Below are 15,347 nucleotides of genomic sequence, written 5' to 3'. Positions count from 1 at the left end.
ACTCGTGAGGGCGGGCTGCGCGCGGGGACGCCCACTCCGCACCAGACGGGACACCGTGGGACTCGTGAGGGCGGGCTGCGCGCGGGGACACGCACTCGGCACGCCTGGCTTCTTCTGGGTGGTCACACCGGTCATATTCTTAACTGACAGCATGAATGAAACGCACTGTGCAAATCAGCTGACAACACTGGCGCTATCCATTAACAAGAGCCAGTCATACTGGCGACGTATTAACCCAATATTCTCAGTCGGGCAATTCACGGATCATTTGCACTCTGCTGAAATCCGTGAGTCAAGCAGAAAGCGTCCAGGAGGATGAAAGCCTCGCGCTTTTTGCCTCATTGTAAGGCACTCATGACTCTTCCGCTTATGGGAAACCGTCGCGTCTGGCTCGACCTGGAGGGAACCGAGTGCACTCTACTCATACCGCGCGCAAATTGGCAAGTAATTTCGCCGGTTCCCGAGTTGTGCGCGATGCTTATATGACTTACTAGATGGCGCTGGCGCATCTCAGTCACAAATGGAGAGGAGCTCACAACTTACGCACGGACTTCGGTTCTAACTGGCTTGCAGGCAATTGAATGCCCAAACGTCCTGCTTCACACAATAAACTACCAAACGATGCGTACATTAAACACACAACCCTAAAGTTCATATCTTACACTGGAGCCTTACCCATGCGAGTAGTATGATTAAGATCACAGTATTTATCCAGCTATGGTACATGGACAACTTTTGTCTGCCTCAACGCTGGTATGCTGAGCATGACGTCATGTGAATTGCACTGCCGGCATGAACATTGTCCTTCACCATATTCACCATGACATCATGACATCATTGCAAATGCTCTGACCACAAAAGTGTCGAGGCATGAGTCGCTGTTTTGGCACACGCCGTGGAAATGACTGCAGAGCGTCGCATCCACTCTGGAACTGACTGACGAGAGACATATACCTCCCAAAAATCTCGCCGAAAGCACGCAATTACCCATTCTAAAAAATGAGCCCTCCAAGTCTACCTCACATATCTGCTGTCCAAAGGTGGGTGCTACAAGGGGCCGAGTGGTGAGGCAAGGTTCGTGTCTGAACGACCGACACGCTAGACAGTGTCATCACCGACCCAGAATCCTTTCCGCTGAGGTCACCGGTTCCGCCACACGGAAACGTAGCCCGATCGGTCGGCTGCCGCCTGATTGGCACCGGGGCCCAGCCGCCGCGGCCGTCCCGGAGCCGTCCCGGGCCGTTTTTACCCCAGCCCCAGCCATCAATCACTGGCGCCCGCCGTCGGCCGGCGCTCGGTGCTGATCATGGAGCTGCGCAACTCGTGCACGCTGTTTCCAGGCGGCCCATAAAAACGCCGGCTGGTGCACACCTCGCGGTCTGAGGGGAACGTGAAGTACCCCACCGATTCGCAGCGATCACGGGTGTAGCCTGGTCCGCCGGCCTCCGGGGACCGCGGGTGCAGCCTAGTCCGCAGGTCCCCAGCGACCGCGGGTGCAGCCTAGTCCGCAGGTCCCCAGCGCCCGCGGGTGCAGCCTGGTCTGCCGGTCCATAAGGGCCGCGGGTGCAGCCTGGTCCACCAGTCCCCGGCGACAGCGGGTGCAGCGTGATACGCTGGTCCACAGCAACCGCGGGTGCAGATTGATGCGCCGATCCACAGCAGCCACGGGTGCAGCCTATTCCGCCAACCCACAGCGACCGCGGGTGCAGCCTGGTCTGCCGGTCTATAAGGGCCGCGGGTGCAACCTGGTCCGCCGGTCCACAATGACCGCGGGTGCAACCTGGTCCACCAGTCCCCGGCGACCACGGGTGCAGCCTGGTCCACCGGTCGCAAGGACCGCGGGTGCAGCCTGGCTCGGCTGGACCTCGTGTAGATGGCTGTGCAGATTGCTTCAGCATATACGTCATGCATTAATTATCGCGATTATGATAATGCCGTTTTGGTAATCCGGATGGAGCAAAGCTGTTGTACAACTTCGTTCACAGATCCGGCAAAATACGCTATCCGAAGGTAAGCATTGTCTTCGCTGTCCATTGTCATTTCTCATGTTGTTCATTCTTTGCCTGGCTGCAACCGATAATTTTAATCCCAAGCACGCTCCGAAATCTTGGAAATGCGATGCATTGCTTTGTGAATTCCAGACTGCGCCTGTGGCCTGCAGGATGCACGATTCCGTGAGTTATGTAGCAAAATACCAACTAGAAGGCTGCTGACAGCGCTGCGGTGATTTTTACCCCAGTTTGGCGTTCTATGGTTCGGGCAGGTCTATGGCGAGCGTGCGCAATGTGAGGGCTGAGCTGCAATGTCAACTATCGGCATCACTTCCGCCCTGCGTCATCGAAGATCTCCAGATCCAGACCACGTGCTATCCGGGTCGGATGTCGCCGGAAAGCGTAAAATCGGCAAATCAGTCAGGCTGCTTCTCGCGGACGCGGCAATGTTGGCAACACTGCAAGTGAACATCATATTTTGCAGTGCAGTCGCTGTTTTTGTGATATGTGGGATCCGTGCGTGCCTGATTTGCCTTTCGTTGAGTTTGGTGTGTATCTGTAGGGCTTATGCTCTGACTGTGTTCCCCTTTTTCCTGTGTTGACATGCCTTCCTTTATTTGTCACGTAGTGCGTAAAATCCCCGAGTGAGAGTCGATACACCTGATTCATAAATACCTACAAATACATTGCATGCACTGGAAACCATCCAGCAGACGACGATAACGGGATGAAGGAGAATCATCAGATGCCCGAAGGTACCATGCTCTGTATTTCCTGAATAGATAGCTATGCATTGTGCATGCACATGAAGACGTGTAAAATGTTCAACTGCTTACTGCATGCCTACGGTGGTGTTAAAGCTAAGTGGTTTAATAAAAGACGAAGAACATGGAAAGCTGCCTCCGGCTTGTTCAGCAGTTTGTGCGGCAAGCAGGTTGTCATGGTGGAATTAGATGAAGCGCCTGAAGAGGGGAGTCGTCAGCGGCGCAGTGAATGATTGCAGTGGACGGCGTGTAGACTATGCTATTCATTCCTGGCCGTCTGATGCGTCGTAAAAGCTTTCACGACGAAATGTGAGTTAGGTCTAGGGAACCGCCATTCGCCAAGGTGGGGTCAGCATATAGGCGGGAATAGTCTGAAAGGCGCGCGAGACTAATGGGAAGGATGCATATCACAGAAAGAACAATTCGCAAAGCAGGCTCATGAGTGCCTGAACATAATGAAAGGTGACGGAAATCACCAAGAAGAAGGGAGCAGTTGCTGGAAATAGGAGCTCCCTGGCTGGTGCTCGCTGTCGTGAGGCGCACCGCAGCAGCACGAACGTCCCTAGAGCTAGCACCACCGCCTCCGCCAAGTTCGTGTGAAGGCGATGCAGGACACCGATCAAAACCCAGGCGGGGAGCAAGCGCCGTGCAGCTGAGAGGGTCGGCTCGCTGGCCAGCCGGGTGTGGCTGATAGGGTCGGCTCGCTGGCCAGCCGGGTGTGGCTGGAAGGGTCGGCTCGCTGGTCGTCCGTGTGCAGCTGAGAGGGTCGTCGCTGGCCGGCCAGGTGTAGCTGAGGGGGTTGGCTCGCTGGCCGGCCAGGTGTGGCTGGGAGGAGTCGGCTCGCTGCCCAGCCGGGTATGGCTGGAAGGGTCCGCTCGCTGGCCGGCCGTGCGCAGCTGGGAGGGCCGGCTCGCTGACCGGTCGAGTGCAGCTGGAAGGGTCGGCTTGCTGGTCGGCCGGGTGTGGCTGGGAGAGTCGGCTCGCTGGCCGGCCGGGTGTGGCTGGAGATGCAGGAGAGTCGCGGCCCGGGCCGGAACAGGACATCCATCAGCGGGGCGGCGGCGCCGGTGAGGTCAGCGGGTGGACCCGCCTCGCCGCCGCACGGCTCGGCGGGGAGCGCCGCCTGCGCCTGCCGACGCCTCTTCACGCCTGCTCTCCACCGACTGGCCGTCGTGCAGACCTCGCCCAATTAACATGTGCAGATTATGACCACTCGCAGCGCTATCGCCAGATGAGATTGAAGAGCGTTTGGCTCTAGTCTTCGCGGTGGGGCTTGCTGACGGGGTCGTGAACAGGCGTTACATCTTCATGGTTATGTTACAGCATTGCTGAAATCTGATTTTATGCAGCACCCACGTGGCGCCGGTGCACGTAATTCTTTGTATTCCTGTCGACGTCCACAGCATTGCAAAGAGAGAAAAAAACATGCGTATCAGAAGCCGAACGCTCTTTGGAAGGCTGCTGGTTTACTGCATCTTACTACCAGACATATATTGATCACATTTTACAAAATCAGGCGTGCTGTTTGGAAAGAGAGCCGCAGCTCCCTACAGGTCATATAACCCTCGGATCGACACCAAATACAATGGTCTTGAAAAACTTGTGTTGCGCACCAAAACCATCCCGAAGAAAATAAGGTCACATTCCGGAGCATCGCGTTAACGTATAAAGCCTAGCTTTGCACCGGAAGCACTTACGGAATGTCCCTCTGCATCTAACACAATGTTCGTAGCAGCACTGAGTAAGCATGGTAAATATTACCGCACAGCGGATTTCAGAACCATTCCGATGCAACCATCACCACATTGCTTCATCTACAACGCTGCCATATCTACCCCGACTGCGCCCCTAAACGTCTCAGCGGGAGATCGATCTTGGCGGATTTGAAACGTGAATGGACCACACAAACGAGTTGCACGCTACGCTGCCACGTCTGTTGATCCGAGCTGGCAGGCAGTTGTGGGGGGCGAGTCGGCTGGCGCTGTGCCGGATTTCCGCGGCCCCTGACTGGCAGATTAGGTCTGGAGCTGGGGCCAAGCCCCCGGCCGGCGCCGGCGGGCCACACCTCGACACGACCGAGGCCCGGCCGGCGCCAGAGCCGCAGCCGCGCTCCGCCGGCCGCGGCCGGCACCCACACGTGCCGTCCGCACTCAGTCCGAAACCGCACAATCAGAGCGCACACACTGAGGGAGCCGGACACCGCACACTCAGAGCACCGGACACTGCACACCCGGGGCACCGGACGCCGCACACTCAGAGCGCACACACTGAGGGAACCGGACACCGCACACTCAGGGCACCGGACACCGCGCACTCAGAGCGCACACACGGAGGGCAACGGACACCGCACACTCAGAGCACCGGACACTGCACACCCAGGGCAGTGGACACCGCACACTCAAAGCACCGGATACTGTATACCCATGGCACCGAGCACCGCACACTCAGAGCACCGGACACGACACATCCAGGTGCATCAGACACAACACTGAACACCGCACCGTGCCAGACACCGCACACCCAGAGCACCGGACACAGCGCAGCCAGGGTACCGCACACCGCACACTCAGAGCACCGAATACTGCACACTCAGAGCACCGCTCACCGCACACTCAAGGCACCGGACACCACACACTCATGCCCCCAGAGCAGTGGTCATCACACTCATGTCCCCAGAGGTGTGGTCACCACATTCATGCCACCAAGTTTTGACCTCGGGACACCACACATCGCCCGCGAGGCACTGATAACCACCACCCTCTAGTTATCCACTCTGCCCTCGAAGAGTTGGACATCAGCTTCAGGGCACCGGACATCGCCCTCAGGGTACCGGACATCGACCTCAGGGCACCAGACATCGCCCTCAGGGCATCGGACATCGACCTCAGGGTACCGGACATCGCCCTCAGGGTACCGGGCATCGCCCTCAGGGTACCGGACATCGACCTCAGGGCACCGGACATCGCCCTCAGGGCATCGGACATCGTCCTCAGGGCATCGGACATCGACCTCAGGGCATCGGACATCGCCCTCAGGGCACCGGACATCGTCCTCAGGGCATCGGACATCGACCTCAGGGCATCGGACATCGCCCTCAGGGCATCGGGCATCGCCCTCAGGGCACCGGACATCGCCCTCAGGGTACCGGACATCGCCCTCAGGGCACCGGACATCGACCTCGGAGCATCATGCATCGCCCTCCGAGCACCATGCATCGCCCTCAGGGCATGAGACATCGACCTCGGGGCACCAGATATTGCCCTCGGAGCACCATGCATCGCCCTCAGGGCATGAGACATCGACCTCGGGGCACCAGACATTGCCCTCGGAGCACCATGCATCGCCCTCAGGGCTCACGGACGGACTGAGATGCAGCGGACAGTCCGGACCACAGCGGCAGAGAAAGGAATGCGTCGAGCTTGCCCCGTCCAGCTTGCATGCGTTGCATACACAATGGCCATTGGGCTAAGAAGCTAAATAATCCTCACATCCAAGGGTGTCCAATCTCATGCACCGGCACCAGTGGTATCTCCCGGCATCGCAGGGTCTGGAAGAGAAACAGGATGCCGTGGCGTGCCGCCGCATGACAGACATCAACAGGAATGGGGTAATGACGCAGGACCAACGGGCCCCACGTCAACGAACTCGAACACGGGACGTCAGGAGATGGAAACAGGATGGCTCTCCGCGGCTCTTAATCTGCCTCAGCCAAATAAAGCTATGAACGTCATTCATTCTAGCTCCGGTAAGCTGTGCTCTCTGCTTTGATCCTTGCTGCTGCACTACATATTTAGCTATCACTCTGGTGGTCAAGGAACCATTCAGCTTGAGGCTTAGCACCGCAGCTGTGTTCTGGGTTTACGCAAGAATTAGTCCGATTTTGGTCAGGTGCAGAGCATTTCCATGAAAGCAACCGCAGGCAATCTTGTCGGAGGATTGCGTGCTATGTAACTGCTCGATTATTCTGGTCTAATAAGCGTGACTTTAACGCAAAAAAGTCGGTGAAGCTGAATCCATTCAGCAACGGTGACATTCCAGCGTACATATCATCCGTTTTGCGCTCTTGAAGCCCTGTGATATATTAACGAAGGCATTTGTACTTAATCATGAATTCATCCTGCATAAAACATCATCTGAAAGACCCGGAACGGCGTGGTTCTGGCCAAAATGCTGCCCCAGTCCGAGTTCAAAGTATTTGCAGACATATTCCCAAATGGACAGTGCACACAAATGACTAATAACGTTCAAATGTTTGAAACGACCCCTCCAGTATTTCCGGATAGATCGACACCTTGCCCGGTCCGTTAGCGTCCTATTCTTTTCTGCGGCACCTGAGGGTGGATAGGACCGAGAAACGCCCGCTTTCACGGCTTCCGCACGGAACCCAATCATGTTTCCATTCTCCCGGTTTTTCTTCGAGGAGTAAGGCAAACACTGCTGTCTTATTCCCGAAGTCATTGCTATGCGGTGTACAGGTGCCGATTAAGAATCGTTTTCATCGTTTTAGCTTCATAACGCTTGCAGCGTGCCATCCAGTTTTCGGCATCCGCGTCCAATCCGGGGCTCGCCGCGCACCGTGAGCTGCGGGGAGGCAGAGCCCGTTGCTGCTCCGGCCGGGCCTCAGGGATGCCGCTGCGTGCCTGAGCCGGAGCGCGGCCGGCCGCCGCCTGTTCCTCTGCCGTGGGGACGCTGGCTCGCCTCCCGGCCCCGCCGCTGCGCGCCCAGCTGGCGCCTCGACGCTAAATAGGGCCTATCGGGCTAATTCGTCGCCGGCCCGGTGGGGCCCTGATTACCTGGCCCGGTGCGGCCCGTGGCGCCACGGCGACGCGTCCTGGAGACGCCGCTCCCCCCCCCCCCCCCCGCTGCAGGCTGAGACGACGCATCTGCGCGGCGACGCGCGCCGGCGCCGCCGGAGGACGGCGCGCGCCTTAATTGTAGACAGGTCCGCCGTAACGGCGCCCGCAGATCTTCGTGGCGGCCGGCGGAGGGAGGGCAATTACCGATACAGTCCGTATCTGTGGATCAAGGGCAGTGGGAGGAGCATTAGCGCTGGTCCTGGGCCGGCAGCGACAGCCCTGACAGAGGGACACCCCTCCCGGACCGTCCCAGACTGAGGCCCCCGACCGACCCCACCAATGGCAAGTGACGTCATTACCTCTTATCAGACCCACAAAGTGTTTGACAGCCGCGCCTTGCAGGTCTTGTTAAAGCAAAAGGGAAAGGCAAATTATTGTTTGTCCCTGCTGGCAAAGCCAAATGAAATCCTTTGACATAGCAATGGCTTCCATGAAATTGGAGAGGAACAGGGTAGAATAAAGATAACTAGTACAAGAAGTACAAGAAGCACAAATAAGGACTTTGGATTTGGCTCGATCCAAACAATTCCTAAAGAACGTCATGAAATTCCCTTTATAGGGCGCTGTTGCCACAATCTTCTTGCCTTACTGCCTAACTTTTCACGCTTATATACATACATGCACGCACGCACGCACGTACACACGCACGCAAGCACGCACGAACGCACGCAGACACAAACACACACACACACACACACACACACACACACACACACACACACACACACACACACACACACACACACACACACACACACACACACACACACACACACACACACACACACACACACACACGCACCCACACACACACACACAGTCACGTATATATTCTTATATTTGCATATATATATATATATATATTTATTTATATCATTATATATATAAATATAGGCACATGTCGATAACGCATGCACATATTTTTCAATACCTCGCTTGCGTGAACCTGTCGCGAGATGCCGCTTTTGTATAAAAGTTCCATTGAAATGACGTGCATTATGTTGAGTGAGCGAGGGCTCTGGATGTCACACAGGCTTTGCTTACCAATGAGACGGAAGGCCAAGCGAGTCTTATGTGAACCGTGAGAAAATCTGCGACTTGAGCGGTCCTGCACGCTCCGAGCAACACGCTTTTGAGAAGCTGATGTCTTTGCAGACGCTCATCCCAGCTTCATGGGGTTTTCGGCATTAAGGACCGCAATTCTGAAAAAGTTGTGCGGCCAGATTTTTAAGCTATTTACAGACTGTTCCGCCAGGCGTGGTGTTACCGTTGGCATTGCCATGTAAACAAAACACAACCCTACCATTTGGTAGAAGTACGGGAAGTAGGATTTATTAATTGAGAAATGTACACACGTACCGCATAGGTCGTATCCAGACCCCGATCCCAACCCCCGACGGTGCAGCGACCAGAGACCAACACGGCTTTACAGAACAAGTACAGACGCAAGAGAGGGATAATGCGAGGAGCCAGTTATGTGTGACAGACGCGGACCGCAGATTTGCGCACTTAGGATTTTGACGCGGTTAGGTCGATCAGGATATTCTTAGCTTGGTATGCAGAATGCTACATTTTGCTTTCCTGGTTTATATTTGATAGCTTCCTCTTCGATGTATATTGTGTTTTGTTCCCTTTGCACCGTAATAATTTTGCAGGTTTTGGCCTCAAAGGGATAATCTCACCTATGAGGTAGAAATTAAACTGTGCACATTCCGCTGCTAGTCAAGCCTATCCAAATCAAAATAGGAGATTTTAGTATTCATTTGTTTTTGGCAGATTATACTAATGGTTAAAAATCAAGTTTCAAAATGCGCCTTAAATATGCTTAAATATGCAATAAAACTCCCAGTTACAATCATAAATTAGTATCTTTGACTAACTTGGTCCAAAAATGCTACATTATTAAGCAGTGTGGTCAACTCACACAGGTTTTATGAATACAAGGGGTGAACTGCTTCTGAGTATATACTTGGTTGGACCATTTATATTTTAAAATCGCTCATATTGCATAAAATAAACAATTTTTAGTTTCTTATATATATATCCATTAGCGTATTGTTCCAGACATCAGCCAATGCGGTAATGTGATTTACCTCTAACTGTTCATTTCCGAATCCTTCACTGTCACACAAGAGGCTTGCGGCCATCTATAGTGCATAGTAATGCTCACATAATGCTTACGTGCATCTGCATGGGTAATTTGGTCCATTCTTTTGCGTCACGTGTCGTTTTGAACCGCTAAACAATGGAGATTACAGAATCAATTTTACCCCGCTTTCCATCCTCTCAATGCGCCATCAACAAAATTTCGAAACCGCTGCTTGTCAAAATGGCGCTCCCGCTCCGAATGCGTACTTGAGCCGTAGGACGACCGAGCTGACCTCGAAGATTTTGAGACCTGATGTGGGTCAGCTTGACTCGCACATACAGCTTAAACGAAGGCAGCCGCTTGAAAGCAAGTTCAGAGAATGGTGTCAGATTCCGACGATAGAGAAGATAAACCTGAAACCCACTGTATGGCGTTGGTAAATAAATCGTCTACAAAACACCAGCGATCTTGACAGTGTGGTTTTGGCTTGACTTGACAATGTGGTAGTTTTAACAGTCACAGGCCTGGAAACGGCAAATGCCACCTTTTCCTCTTCCGGTGCGACATATGGCTCAACATATAATGGGGCAGCATTACTTAAACAGCTCCTCAAAAACATCAATCATAGGTTCATGGACATAGTTAATCCAAGCTGTCAAGTTTGCTAAACTCATCGCAAGTAATAATCAAACAGCACAATTTGTGAATTACCACGTGTGCACTACACTAATAAATAAATATTTCGCCTTTAAATTTTTCAAAAGATTGATCCCAAATATATTGGTAGCACATGCACTTGTACAGATTCATTAAGGTGCCTGACCCCATTCACTTAGATTTCCGAATGATTTGCATTATGATAGCTGGTAAATGATAACCCTCAATCTGTTATCACAGTTGTTTCACGCCTTACGAGCTTTCTTACCGGCCATGTACGAATATGCTTATCGCTTTTATTATCGCTTTAATCAGCTTATCGCTTTTAATCATGCTTAAGTTGCTTATGAAGTGCGCAAGTATTATCGTTTACCATTGATCCCGAGAAAGTTACGGGGGTAGCTGCGAGTGATGCTCAGTTGCCCATCCGAACTTTTCGGTACAGATTCAGTGCACGCCGCTGCGACCGGTTTCGATTGAAAAAACCGGCCAAACTTAAATCGGGTTCAATGTGACACTAGCCGATCGCGAAGCAGACCGGTGCTCACGGCTTCGCTCTTTTCACAGCTCACTCCTTTGGAGCTGATCTCTCGACCGCAGGACCGTGTTCGTGAGGCGTTGATTTTGTTGTTGTTTTTTTCATTGATCGTATCAGGCATGATTGGAGGAAGCGGGTGTCAAGCACTAACCGGTCTGACCGCCGAGTAACTACCTCAGCGGACGCGTCACCTGCCAGGATCGTATGCGAGAGCTGAGAAAGGCCCTTCAAGCGTTAAACGCCCGCTTACCAGGCTTGCTTCGGACCCCCATGCGGGGCCCTCCCAGACATTTGTCGGCTTCCATTCGTATGGTGTGGAGGGCCGGAAGCCGCAGCACGCGGCTTCCGGTGGCGCAGCCGCTGGCCCGCCCGTGACCCCGGACAGCCGCTGGCCCGCCCGTGACCCCGGACAGCCGCTGGCCCGCCCGTAACCCCGAACAGCCGCTGGCCCGCCCGTGACCCCGGGCAGCTGCTGGCCCGCCGGCCGTTCCCGTCGGCCGCAGAGGTGCGGCGCCAGATGGCCGATGACAATCACAAGAATGTCGGCAGTCAAAACACCGCCCATCTTGGCAATAACGAGTTGGAACGCCTGGCTCGTATGATTAAAGGTGAGGCGACATTGCAGCCCTGTTCGACTTCTGCTGTGGTGAATGGGTTCGGTCGGTATGCTGGCGATAAGGGCTTCCAGAGATTGCCAGGCCGTGGATGATTTATATGGACTGCAACTATATTTCTTGTTTGCTCTAACGAACAGTAGGCTGTGAAAGGCTAAATGGACTTGAAAAATGCTATAAACAAAAGCAAACGTTTCTTCCTCACTGGTCTAAAAGTGAAATTTACATCAGAAACACCGTCTACCAAACACTGCTTTAGCAAGGCAGTCTATCAAAAACTATGCTGCTTCTTGTCGGTCAATTAAAGTTCAAACAGAATGAAAAAGTGGTTGGTGACCAGCATGTGCACTTTACTTTTCTACCAAATCAATTTTTGGAATACTTTGGGACCTTGTATTTGGTTGTTACAAGATTTATCAATCGGGACTAAAAACATCATTCGATTCGAAGATGATTCCGGTTCATCATGTACAATGACAAAAGCCCAATGATGGGCTTGAATCATTTCAAATTTTCCCCGGGGAGCGCTCACTGAGGCGAACCGTTCAGGCTTTCGAGTCAAGTGTATAACCACCTTAGTAAAGTCTTGCCACATGCATGACCGATGCCATTTTCGTATTTGTTTGATTTTATTTCAAAATGTGGCAAATGGTACGGCAAACATATTTCCATGCGTGCGTATCTACGTGTGATAACATATCACCGCGCTGGGTCATGGCATGGTTGGGGGGGGGGGGGGGAGGCGTGGTATAACAGGCAACGACCACACCAAATGCCATTGAAATTACGAGAATGTTGCCCTGATGTCAGTGGATGGTGGTCGGTTCGGCGTCTCGGCCACACCGGTAAGTCATCGGCGCTGCTCCCCGCCCACCTCAGTGTACCGACTAGGAACCGGCGCGAAATGAAACCGAAACTTGCAGACGCTCCGATGACAATGCCGGATATGACTAAGCGATTTCCCTTGATTGGAGTTCAGGCGGCCGTCGCACCTTTGAAAACACTTCGATGCATCGCGAGATAATAATGTGCGATGACGGCACCGGAAGCTGACTTACTGACCGCTAGGAATTTTTCAATGAAGATAACGCATCATTCATGTGGTAGCAGCCGGGTTCGTGCTTGGTGTACCACTCAGTTTTTGTCTGATGAGAGCCAACTGCCGTCTGCGTGGGTGCGGTGGCGGCATTCCTCTTCGGAAGGTACCAGATCTGATCGGAGGGAAACCGGGCTACAAACCGGACTGCGTTATGAGCCACACGCCTACTTTGTCTGGACAAGCTCAGCGGACTGCTCCACCTGGCCTCGCGGTGTGTCCTGCTCCAGCTGATCCCGCAGTGTGTCCTGCTCCAGCTGGCCTCGCGGTGTGTCCTGCTCCACCTGGCCTCGCGGTGTGTCCTGCTCCAGCTGATCCTGCGGTGTGTCCTGCTCAAGATGGCGTTGCTCTACATCAGGGTGGCTCCGAAAGCGCGCCAATTCAGCGCTGGACACGCTGGAGACAGCACAGTCCGGCATGATGATGTGTACCACAGGATGAGGGGCGTCAGCGCAATGCTTCAAAATTTGATTTTGAACATTGCGCTTTGGTGCTGCCTAGTCCAACTCTGAACGGCATTTCCATTGTGCATTTCCTGACCTTTGCACAGATAATTGGTGATCGAGGATTTTGATCTTGAAAAATTACTAACTGCGGATTTTGCGCATGCAAACAAGGGGAAAATATTCCTGACTGAAAACTGCATTGTGTGCTGTATTTTGAATTTCACTTGACGAGGAACAAAATAGCAGGACCTTTTTATGCAGCTTCTGCTTCAGGTATCGTAGCATTGTGCTCAACCACTTTTTGTTATACAGTACATGATACAAGTACGCCATTGGCAAATTTGCAACGAGTGAATGTCGCAATATGCCACATTTATTTGTTTTGTCCAAGTCGTCAAACTTGTACGGCTCGTCTTGACTGTTGACCAGCTCAGCCGCGGCTTACCACAGTGTCAACGCGACGCCGCGGATGAAAGCCTGGCTTGGCTCAGTATTGCCAACGAGAAGGATCAAAGGCGCAGCATTGTGTACCGTCTCCACCTGGATAAAGTTGGCCCCGCCTATGTCGTAGTTGCTTTTGGTGGCCTGGGCTCATAACATCAGAGGACGTTTGGCGGCGTTGGGGGCCGCAACACCCGCCGTGATGCCGCAAACTTGACGCCAGTATGGGAATGAGTATGACGTTTGAAAGGCGTGTCGTTGGAATAGACTCATCGTCAACATAACAAATGGTCTATTTCTCCTGTATGTCAGTATTCTCCCAGCAGAATGGCAAGGCCTTTTTGCCTAGAACTTTCTACGCACAAGGCACCTCGCGGGTAGAAATAATGAATTACGGCCTGCAATCCTTTGTCAATGAACTCACATACATGCAACATCAACTGCTGCATTGCAAATTGGTTTTGAACGGTTGTATGCACTATGTTGAGAAAAAACTCCGAAACTGCGATAATAGCTTCCAGCCGGTGGTGCAGCGAAGCACGTGATAAGGTTCATAGCAATGCTTATTTATGCGAATGTCATCTTTTAAACGCCTCATTTCTCTGATTTTTCACGCTCATTGAAGCCAAAAAGGCGGTTTGTACGTGTTTGCACCCTCCACCTTCAGAACGAAGCGAGGTGGCATGGAACGATCCCAAGCCAAGCGATGTTCAGTGCAGAGGCCCCACGACCATGCTCTCGTCGTTCGTGGTTCCCTCCCCTCACAACGGCCGCCATGACCGGCCGCTGTAAGATCGGGCGGGGGCCCGCACGTACGCCGCCTGGAGCCAGGCGCACACTCACCAGCCGCCCGGGGCGGTTCCGGCTGGCTGAGAGGGCGGGGGTAGCTGGAACTGCGCTGGCGTAAGCTCAGACCGCACCGGTCGCACACACACACACACGCACACCCACACACGCGCGCGCGCGCGGCTCCGGCTGGCCTGGAGCACCCGAGGAATGTCGGCTCGCAAGCCCACGCTGATTAATGAGCGCTGGCCGGCGGCCGACACGCAACCAAACGACGGCGAGGCGGTCTGCTGCTGATGCCTGCCTGAGCATGCGGCCGATGATTTCCTTATTGCGACAGCTCAGCTGCGGCACAGTCAATGTCTGACAATGCAAACGTGCATGCCTAGAAATGTAGCCAGGATTCGAACCTTACGTAACCCACTTCCAGTATGGATTTTCTTGATAAAGGGACTAGACATTCTCTTAGTTTGGTCGATGATAAACGACCCATAATTCGGTGGGCCCAGCCTGCCGCCGCGGCAAATGGCCCCATGTTGGAACAAACCCTCGGACGACACCTGTGACCTCTACCGTCCGACGAGGTCACGTGTCCGTGTCAGGCCAGTCATTCTTCATAGCTTAAACGCATAAGGTCGTCTGCGAGGTCGATATCAGGCTAAATGACCGCCGGCACTCGGACACGGCTGTTTCATTCCAAACCGGACTACGCGTCGCCAAGGCTGACAAAGAGCCGGGATAGCTAGCCAAGTCCGAGTCAGTTGACCCCAATTTTAGACTAAGTCTGCTCTAAATGGTTATGCTTTGGTTAGGCAATCCCCAGCGTTGCCTCCGATCCCTCCAATACATCGGCCCGACTCAGGCACTGTCCAAAGTCAACACAGACCTTTAAGGTCGACCTCAGGCTAGCCAGCGTCTCAGCGTTCCCTCCGATCCCTCCAATACATCGGCCCGACTCAGGCACTGTCCAAAGCCAACACAGAACTTTAAGGTCGACCTTAAGCTAGCCAATGTCCCAGCGTCGCCTCCGATCCCTCTAATGCATCGGCCCGGCTCAGGCACTGTCCAA

The sequence above is a fragment of the Pollicipes pollicipes genome, unplaced genomic scaffold (genome assembly GCF_011947565.3).
Source record: "Pollicipes pollicipes isolate AB1234 unplaced genomic scaffold, Ppol_2.1 Scaffold_2555;HRSCAF=2994_pilon_pilon_pilon, whole genome shotgun sequence".
In the NCBI taxonomy this organism is placed as follows: Eukaryota; Metazoa; Arthropoda; class Thecostraca; order Pollicipedomorpha; family Pollicipedidae; genus Pollicipes; species Pollicipes pollicipes.
The sequence above is the reverse complement of the archived record's forward strand: the minus strand, read 5'-3'. Positions refer to the sequence as shown.